General features: G+C 41.8%; 1 long non-coding RNA gene across 1 annotated transcript; it reads right to left on the bottom strand.

The window, feature by feature from the left end:
- Positions 1-453: 453 nt before the first annotated feature.
- Positions 454-2,779, bottom strand: LOC119887583. Its single transcript, XR_005441729.1, has 3 exons — positions 2,700-2,779; positions 1,706-1,813; positions 454-1,096 (listed from the first exon to the last, which is right to left on the bottom strand). It is a non-coding gene; the product is annotated as an uncharacterized LOC119887583 (long non-coding RNA).
- Between the last annotated feature and the right edge of the window lie 7,736 nt (positions 2,780-10,515).

The raw sequence follows: 10,515 nt of genomic DNA on the forward strand, positions 1-10,515 counted from the left end.
CACACAGGAATAATTAATCTTTGTCTTTAGGTTACCACTGTTCTAATAATGCCCAAAAGGAAGCCAGTCTTCCTAATAAAGTCAAAATGTATTTTGTGGCTGCCCAGAATCCTTTGTTGACTCAGAGGGCAAATCCAGCAGTCTCATTTGTTGATGTTATTGTGTGGCTTGGGAGAAAGCACAGGTGTGACAAAGAAGCTGATCCTAACATCAGGGGAGAGGAAAAACAGCACATCTGTTGTGGGTCACAGTGTTGTCAAGCAGACAGACCATATGGGCTGCTTCCACTCAGCACCAGCCATCTCTCAGCACCACTAATCTGACAGGAGTGACACCTCCGGAGAGGCTGTGAGCTATGTTTTAATGAACATTGTACGTTATTAAACTCATTATGTCTAGACTTTCCTTGCCACCAAGTCTACTACAGCCTGCTCCTCTATTGTTCTCTTACTCGCCCTGAATGCATATGAGTGAGCATGCGTGCATCTGTGTGCCTCTAACCTTAAGATAACAACACGCACAACATGTTCTGTTCTCAGTCTGTGTTACATTGGCTTCTTGCAAATGTTGGGGCATAGCCTAGCCTGGTTTTCTAGCACCTTTAGGCACCAAATGCAAATGTTGGCATTTGCCAAACAAGGTGCTAGATAGAAACAATGATAAGCAGATTAGTATTCATAAGTAGTTGCACAAATCCTTATTTTATAACCTTTGCACATGCCATGTCAACCCTGACTGCTTCATTAGTGCATATATCATTTGATTGGTGTCATTAGACCCTTGATATGCAGCTATACATTAGAGAATCTAAGGGAGAAACAATTACCCATGTGGATTGGTCGGTTTTAGCTTCATTTCCTGGCATGTATAGATTTTTAAGTGGAACCGTGTTGCAATTATCTTTGCAAATTAAAAGACATTAGCAGGCGTCTTGGTAGTTGTGCAGGGGCATATAACTTCATTAGTCCAAAAGAGGGAATCAGCACTACCAAAGATGTAATTTATGCTGATGGATATTTCAGGAGTCATTTCAGTTGGACCCACCTCTTGTTGGACATGTGCTGCCTCACATATCAGGAAACAGACAGCCCTCTGTCTATGAGAGAGAGATATGACATGATACAAGACAGGAAAACAAACAGGGGAAATGAGGAGTAAAGAAGGAATTCATGGTACAGCTGGATAGGTTTTTTTCAGTCATCTATGTTGATTTACTTAGTTCCATAAAGTCTAGGCATTCTGGCCGCATAATTAAGCTCTTACCCTGATTGTTTACATAAATCTGGATATGGCTCATGATATTTCACACTGGGTGAACATTAACCCCCAGCCACAGCAACTGCAGTTCAAACTACACTGAAATAAAATCACTGAGGTTTCTATCACTTTCTATTTTTGCTGTTACGTATTAATTAATGCATTGATTTGAAAGATAACACTAGTTTCATCATATTTCACACATCAAACAGGGCTGTGTTTTGGGTAGCTGGAAGGAAAATCCCTTAGGATTTTTGTTCTACCGTCTAGATTTTTTTTTGTTGTTTTATTTTTGGTATAACACTCTTAAAGAAATTTAATTTTTCTGACTCCTTTTCAAATTAGAAAACTAGAATGATATGGTCTATAAAAAGCTATAAATTTTGAGTCAAATGTCTAAATGAGCTTTAATGATGGGGGCCATGATCAAGTTCTGCTTTGTTCTTACCTTTTACCCCTTTGTCTGTACACCGGAGTAAGAACTAGCAGCTCCTGGCGTTTCAAGCAGCTCCTATGTGCTGTTGGGACTGTGAGCTCTGATCGCTTCCTCTCAGACCTGCAGTTGGGTAATCAAAAAGAATCCTTGAAATTCCTCAACCGATCACACAAAAGCTCCTGTTACACAGCTCTAAGGCATAGAAATACAGATCTCTGATTTTGCTGTCCTTTTGTTTCCTTGTTAGCCATGAGAGTGTCGAAAAAAATTCAACGTGTGTATCAGAACAAAATCTCTTATATACACACAACATTATTTAAAAAAAAAAAAAAAACACAAGAGGGAAATCTGCTGGGACCATTTGTCATTTACATTACTATGTAGAGACTACTCCAATGCAAAAACCTTTTTGGCAGCATATAATAGCATACCTACTCTACAGTATCTCTACGTCTTGAATTGTGTGATATATTCATAATCTGATTGATTTCTTCTATCTCAGAGTGGAAAGTATTAAGCTGGCCGCAACCTTCAGCTTTATAACCAGGAATGTACTTGTAAGTTCAAGGCAGACACATTTAACGTAGTGAGTTGAGTTCTTCAGGTTTCAAGATACGCATTTGTTAGTTGTGCTTTTGTTGATGTAGAAAGCCTGTGTGAGCTTTCTTGACTGCCCATTAGATATAGCTGATGCAAGTCAAAAACAATTGCAGTGTCTTTGTTGTAGCGTAAGGAATTCTAGGACCTAAGCAAAACACGGACAGGGAGAGGAAGTAAAAAGTTGCTGTCCAATTTCTTGACAACAGCTAAGAACGTGCAAAATACAGAGTCTTGCTTCTAGTTCTTCTGCGAGGTTGGAAAACGGCGAGAGCTGTGCAAGAAGCTGAGCACACTGGAAAAGGAACCAAGGCAGGGAGGCACAGTTCTCCAAGGGTGGCGAGAATCTGGAGCATAGACAAAAAAAATTACGAACCAAAAATGTCTCAGAGAAGCAAAAATCACTCACTAGTTTGGTAGGAGCCACAATGCAATACCACGATTGATAACAATCTGGTAAAGGCTGGAGTTAAGGACTGCGCTTTAAATGCAGGGAGCTTGATTATGGGAATGAGCCTCAGGTGTACAGGTGATCACAGGTGCAGAGAAGATTGGTCAGAGGAGAGCTGGAGCGCCATGCCCAGACACACACATATGCACAGACACAGAGAAGACAGAAAGGGAAAACAAAACAGAAACACCAAGGAGGGGAGAAACACAGCAGAAACACTAAGGAAAGGAGAGCGTACCACTGACTGTAACAGTTGCTGAGTGCTGGGCATAATAATATTACAAGGCACAAGGTAAATTTAATCATAATATTATAACAGGGTTGTGTGAAGTTTGTAGTTCCCTTCTGCTGCAAAGCAATCAGTATTACAAACAGTGGTAACAATCACAAAATGTTAAATAAACTATATTTTATGTAGCAGTGCAGTAAAATTTGACAAGAACTTGGCACAGGAATTTAGCCTTCTTAAGTTTTCTTAAGAAATACAGCTATTTCTGAGCTTTCTTCACCAGCATGGAGATGTGAGATGACCATGTCAGGTTCTCTGTGATGCTGATTCCCAGGAACCTTAAAATGTTCACCTACTCCACCTCAGCTCCACTGACGTAGACAGGAGTGTGTGTCTTTGTCTGTTTTCAACAATCAGCTCCTTGGTTTTGCTGACATTGAGCAGTAGGTTGTTCTCTGCGCACAGATTATTGATTTCCTCCCAATATGAAGTCTCATTTGAAATCTGACCGATGATGGAAATGTCGTCTGCAAACTTCACAACAGAGTTCTCTCGATATCGAGGGATGCAGTCATGGGTGTACAGCGTACACAGCGTTTTGATAAACAGCCAAGATGAAGGTGCTTTCAACCTGAACATTATCGATTTTTGAGGCTGTAAATGTGCTTTATAACCATGTAACAGCACATAAGCTCTCTAATTACCTTAAAGTATTGTGTCATTTAGATCTACTTCCACCCCTTTTAAGGTCATGGCTTCCACTACTATTTTCTTGCATTTACTTCAATCACAATCACAGTGTAGGCTGGACAAGCCCCCAATTTATTATGCCCGGCTCGCAGGATACAACAAAAAAGTAAGATCTTACAATAATCCAGTGAAATGTTTTAAGACAAATAACAGCATGTGTGCAATTATTAATGTGTGTTGCATGTTGTCAGTGTATAAAGAAAACAAGAATGGCAGCATGATAGAGTAGTGTGGAAGGCTGAGGAACAAGTCCTTAAATGACCTATCCCAGTTCAGTGCCATCAGTTATGTCCTGCAGTTGGAGAGGTCAACATTGTTAGCTGTTGCTTCAACTTGTGATTTATTCCACACGGTACCTCCTTACCATACTCCATATGATACAATACGTGTGTTGGCTTGGGGGGTAACAGACAGAGTGCTGAGGATTGAACCCCATGACAGAGAGAGAGAGTAAATGCTAGACTCCCCACCCCTATGAATAATGTGGGACAAACACAACACACACATCAGCAGGTGATGAAAAACATCAATAGAAAGTAACATGTAGTGCTCCGTGGACAAAATACACAAAACAAGAGCAAACAACTAGTGCAAAGTAGTGCACAGAATGAAGCAGCTAATAAAGCAGCACAAAGCAGGATGCCACAGACACTATTGGAATGTAATCAAGTGGGAACCTCCTGGTCTGAATTTTGAAGCCATGCGGAAGAGACTTAAACCTGCATTCTGTCTAATGGCCAGCAGGGGGAAGCTCCTCTGGTTGCAAAAAGAAGTCCAGTTCCATTAGAAATAATGGTAAAATGACGTTACTTCTCACCTGATTAAATCCCTCAGTAAACACTTTCCTAATGAGTTTATGGTCTTAATCATTAGTTTCTTGTCTTCTTCAGTACAGCATGATATTCATTTAGGAAATTATGGTCCCATTTAGGTAAAAAATACACGATAAAGCAGCATTTGCTTTAGGGCGGTACTACCCTGTTGTGCAAGTGAATGTGTCCACGGCACTGTGTAAATTTAACCAGTGCTGTTTAACAAGCTTATTAGGAGTCGGCTGTTCATTTTCCCGACAAGTATGTTTTGTTTGTTTTTAGCTGTTTTTAGATAGCCAAAATTAGCATCCCGGACAAAATCACAGTTAATGTGAATTACAGCTGCAGCTAGCTAACCAAGCTTGCTACCACTGCCGTCTCATCCAAATATGGGTATGTCCGGTATGACTGGTTGCAAAAAATCAACATGGCGGCAGCCTATCGGCCGAACTTCTGGCTTCGATGTGGCAGTCCATACCATCCGTGCACAACATCCACCTCCCTGAGACTGTTGTGCAGTACAAGAACATTGCACATCTTAGACTGGAAAAAAAAGTTGCACAATCAATTAACTCCAAAACATAGTTGGCAAAACCATTTAGAACATTTTGTTATGACCAGTTCAACAACAAAAAAAAAAGTTTGTTTTATTTAAATCTCTAAATCTATTTCTATGGGCCTGAAGATAAAAAAAATCTAGTAATTAAAAAAAAGAAAAAATGAAAGTCCACACAATTTTGAATGGCAAAATTGTGCTTTCTCTGCTGCGTAATCTGTTTCTTGTGACCCCATGTGGTCGTCCTGACCGTCAGGTTGGGAACCACTGCTCTCAGTTATGAGGCAGCCTGCACTTTTTCATTTATTTTGCTTATCCCAGCATGCCCTGAACAAATGGCACTTTTTGAATATTTCACCAAGACGTAGATAAATACAATACTGCCACCAGGTTCTAACCATTGTAATGATATTTGGTTGATGGTATCGGCTCTTCTGCTATACTAATACATTCTGGTGTTATTGGCATCACAATAAGACAGGCTAGAATTTTGTTCCTGGGGAAAAAAAGAAAGCTAGAGCAATAAAAAGACAGAGACAGACTGTAGAAGGTGAAGGGACTGTTTTCTTTAGATGGACAAAGGAGGAGAGGATGTGTGCGGCAGTAAGAGAGCAAAATGCTTCATAGCCTCAGGGCTGTGCACTGCTGAAAGAGACAGCCTAATGGAGGGTCCCTGTGAGGAGTGTTGACAGTATATTTGCTTCAACCCAGTCAGCAGCTCTCCATACAACTACTGAAAACAGGTGCACTGTAAAATCAGAACAAGAGAGGATGTTGTACTTGCAAATGTACACCTCCTAATTAAAGGTAAATATACATCTTTAATGAGACTGAGTGGTCTCATTTTCACCTCCTGTAGAAGTGCATAATGTCCTTACTGCATTAATTATTGGCAGCAAAACAGCAGGAGAGAAACAGTGAGACAATGGCAGTGTAAGTAAATTTCTCCAGTATTAGAAAGCTAGCATTTGGTTCCTACTTTTACGTACTTAGTGGTAGTGAGGTTTCATAAACAGCAATAGTTTATGTTTATTCCCCAGTGCAGAGCTCTGAGAATGTATCTGATCTTTGACATAAGCCATTTTTGTTTGAAGTATTTAGAATGTGGGTCACATAGTGGAGCAGTAACCTTGGAATTTGGGGAGAAAAGAAAGGCCTCTTTGATGCTGAAATTCACAACATGACCACTGCATGGGGGAGGATTCATCTGTTAGACATTTACATCCATAATGCATGAAAATGAAAATAATGTCAATTTAAAAATAGATTTCCTGTAAGATGTTATTTGAGATGGCAAAATTAATATCCCTCTCCGTAAATACACATCAGAGATATGCTTGGTGAAATCTTCATAAGTGTATAAAAGTTGAGCGGCCACATTCTGCCTGACAGGTACACAGCCACAGCTAACCGATGAGAAATAATGCAACGTTTTTGGAACCCAAAAGCATTTTGTCCTCCCAAGGCAGACCTGCCTCGGGAGTAAGTGTGCACTGCAAGATAGTGACTGCAGTTCCTTAAAGGCCACTGTAGCAATATTTTTAAGAAGAGCTTTCTATTTTAAGCAAACCACCACTGAGCTAGGCTGCATGCTAGTCAGTGCTGGATGTTATATATAATATATACAAGAATATGAGAATACTCCTACTCTGAGCTCTGTCACTACACTTTAACTATTTTCCTCCCCACTTTGCTGCTTAAAAGAAAATATTTCGCAGCATCAACACAGACCAGGGGCCTCAGATTGACAGAACACATGTGTGGTTTGTCGTGATGACGGTGTTGCAGTGTGACAGAGCGCCTGTCAGCCAGGGGTGCGTTTCCCAAAAGCATCGTTGCTAACTACGGCAGCAACTTCCTTGGTTGGAACTATGCAGTTGCGATGCATCTGTTTCCCAAAACCCTAGTTCAAACTATGGAGCTAACTAAGTTGGTAACTTACATGGTATGAACCATCGTTAAACAACGTAGGTGTTCCCTGAAACCATAGTTCCGACAAACGTTTGCATCAACTGTCGTTAAGTTGCATAGTTCGAACCACAGCTCCTGACCTGTGGTTAGAAGCTTACGTCTACTACATCACAGATAGCAGTAAATGCAATGTTAGGAGGTGGATTTAATGTGTTTTAAGCAGGGAATGTTAGATAATCCTGATGTACAAACATATTTAAGGTGAAGTTTTTTATAATGTAGTTGTAAAAGTTCTTTTAAATCTATTTGTCGGGTCATGGGTAGGATGGGTAGGGTTGCATTGATTCAGTACTATGTAAGTTAGTGTAGACCATCTACAAACAGCAAGTGATTTTCTCACAGATTACCCATCTGTTCACAATAACCTGATTTAATATTATTCACCCAATACAAAGCTTAAAGGACAAAACGGAGAATGTAAAGACAAAACTTAGAATATTACCTTCTTGTATACATTTCTAAGCCTATGAGGAAGATGGGTGTTCTCTAGTCTTCACTACAAACATAAATATAAAAAAGGACAGCATAAAATTCATGTAAGTACTGTAATTTATAAATCAATAAGTGACAAACTAAGTTAGTTCAAACCACGGTGCTACCAACGAGGTACAACCGTTTTGGGAAATGGTTGTACTTCAGATGTTGGTTAGTTTAACGATGCATCGTAACAAGGTAGTTCAATGCTACATTCCGTGGTTGTACGGGAAACGCACCCCAGAACAGTTGGGATAGCATGACCCATGTTAACAAACTTAGTTCGGTTGCCCCTATGTACATAGCGTGGGCGACGCAGGAGTCTGAGAGACTTATTGGCCTCAAGGCAATTTGGGATGACGTGACAGTAGACGAGGAAGCACTAGCTAGCTTTGCTACCGAAGCCACAGGCCGGAGAGGTGGCATCTAACATTAACCACATCAACAGAATTGCAGTGAAGGCGAGGCAGAATAGTCAATATAATCCAGATATCTTGGCAGAGAGTTATCCCAATTTGTTTCACCGTGGTGGATCACTAGCCGCCAGACACCTTGTTTAGATGTCTGTTGGTAACCAAGCTGTCATAGAATTAGCAGCTGCATTTTTGATAGATATTTAATAGATAGATCTGAGCAGAAGAAAGAGAAATGCCCAAGAAGTTCTGGCAATGACTTGATTGAGGGAGAATTGTTTCAGGGAGAGATAACATCGACCATGATTGTGTGTGTGTGAGAGAGAGAAAGAGAAAGAGAGAGAGAGTGCTCCGTTTCTTTAATCCCATAGCGTAGGCTAACTAAAACAACAAGTCATTAGCCTAACCAAAACGCTATTTCCAGTAGTGTAAGTAAAACAACACATTATTATGCAGAGTGATTGGACTGATTAATTTTAAAATGTGGGCTATTTGACTTTTTTGATCTGTAATGAAATAAAGCAATTGTAAAATGAATAAATCCAATAACTGCCACACTCCAAATGATGTGAACTGGAGCATTATGTTCATGGGTGTGAAAAAAACCTAAATCCATCCATCCATCTTCGTCCACTTATCCGGGGGCCGGGTCACGTTCCCAGTTGACCCGCACTACCCGTTTGGGCTTACCGGGTCTATCCAGAGTCTTCCCCCACCCCCTGACCTAACTCATCACCAGATGGTGATCAGTTGACAGCTCCGCCCCTCTCTTCATCCGAGTGTCCGAAACATGCGGCCTCAAATCAGATGAAACGATTACAAAATCGATCATTGATATTCGGCCTAGGGTGCTCTTGTACCACGTGCACTTATGAGCATCCTTATGTTCGAACATGGTGTTCATTATAGACAATCCATGACTAGCACAGAAGTCTAACAACAAACACCCACTTCCAGGTATCTCCATCATTGCCCACATGCACGTTGAAGTCTCCCAGCAGAACTATGGAGTCCCCTACTGGAGCCCCATACAGAACTCCATTCAGGGTCTCCAAGAAGGCCGAATACTCTGAACTGCTGTTTGGTGCATATTATGCACAAACATCAGTCAGAGTTTCCCCCCCCCCACTTCCCGAAGGCGGAGGGAGGCAACCCTCTCGTTCACCGGAGTAAACTCCAATGTAGCGGCGCTCAGCCGGGGACTTCTGAGTATACCCCCACCCACCTGGTGCCTCACACATTGAGCAACTCCAGAGAAGGATAGGGTCCATCCCTTATCAAGGAGTACGGTTCCAGAACCGAGACTGTGAGTGGAGGTCAGCCTCACCAGATCTAACTGGTAGCGCTCCATCTCCCGCACGAGTTCTGGCTCCTTCCCCCACAAAGAGGTGACGTTCCATGTCCCCAGAGCCAGCCTCTGCTGCCCGGGTCTGGTCCGTCGAGGCCCCTGACCTTCACTGCCACCCATGTGGCAGCGCACCCAACCCCTGCGGATCTTCCGATGGATGGTGGGTCCAAAGGATGGAGAGGGGGGGTGCCACGGTGCTTTTTCGGGCTGTGCCCGGCCGGGCTCCTTGGCAAACCCAGCCACCAGGCGCTCGCCGGCGAGCTCTCCCTCTGGGCCTGGCTCCAGACGGGGGCCCCGTTCTTCCTCCGGGCAGGGTCTCTCCTCCTCTTCCTCGTAGTTTCATCAGGCGTTTTTATGAACCATTCTCAGTCTGGCCCCTCACCTGGAACCACTTTGCCTTGGGAGACCCTACCAGGAGCACTAGGCTCCAGACAACACAGCCTCCAGGCTCACCGGGGCACGCAAACCTCTCTACCACGATAAGGTGATGGTTCTCGGAGAGGTAGGAGAAAACCTAAATATTTAAATCCCAAAATTGAAAACCGAATACCTACCCAACTAACAAATGTTGAAATATTCAGGTCCAGCCCTACTCATCTCCCTCTTTAATCCTGACCAATTCAATTGCAAGTACAGTGAAAAAATAAATATCCAATTGAACTGAGTTGGATAGATATTTTTAATGGTGATATTATTTTAGCCTTGAACAATTGTCAATACATGGGCGGAGAGACTTCTTGGACACAAAGAAAAAAACAGCACCCAAAGGAGAAGAGGAAGGATAGATTGGTAGTACTCGAGATAGGTCTTTTTGAAGGTCTCAGTCTTGTCTCGGCATTTCTACTCTGTCTTTTATTTCAAGACCACAACTGTGGGGACTGCACTAAATTGCCTGTGAATTGTCTGATTTATTTGTTAACATCCTTACTTTGATTAGATGTAAAAGGTATTGCTTCAAATGCAACCAATAATGTGACTCATTGCTAACTTTAAATGTTGTTACTGTTAATGGCTGTAACTCTTCCTGAATTAAGTCACAAGACTGAGTATGATGATGTTATGAAGCGGCAGTCTGAGGAGGAGATTTTTATGATAATTAAAGAATATGACAGTAGTTAGATGTCTCGTCATTAAGCAGCTATAATTTGGAATTGGTAAACCTGCAGCATACTTTTTATTTCCCTCATCAATACAGAATTGGGGATGTCACATTAAACTAGA

This window comes from Micropterus salmoides, unplaced genomic scaffold (assembly GCF_014851395.1).
Source record: "Micropterus salmoides isolate LMB-PRFRI ecotype aquatic unplaced genomic scaffold, ASM1485139v1 Ms_hic_scaffold_4230, whole genome shotgun sequence".
Taxonomy (NCBI): Eukaryota; Metazoa; Chordata; class Actinopteri; order Centrarchiformes; family Centrarchidae; genus Micropterus; species Micropterus salmoides.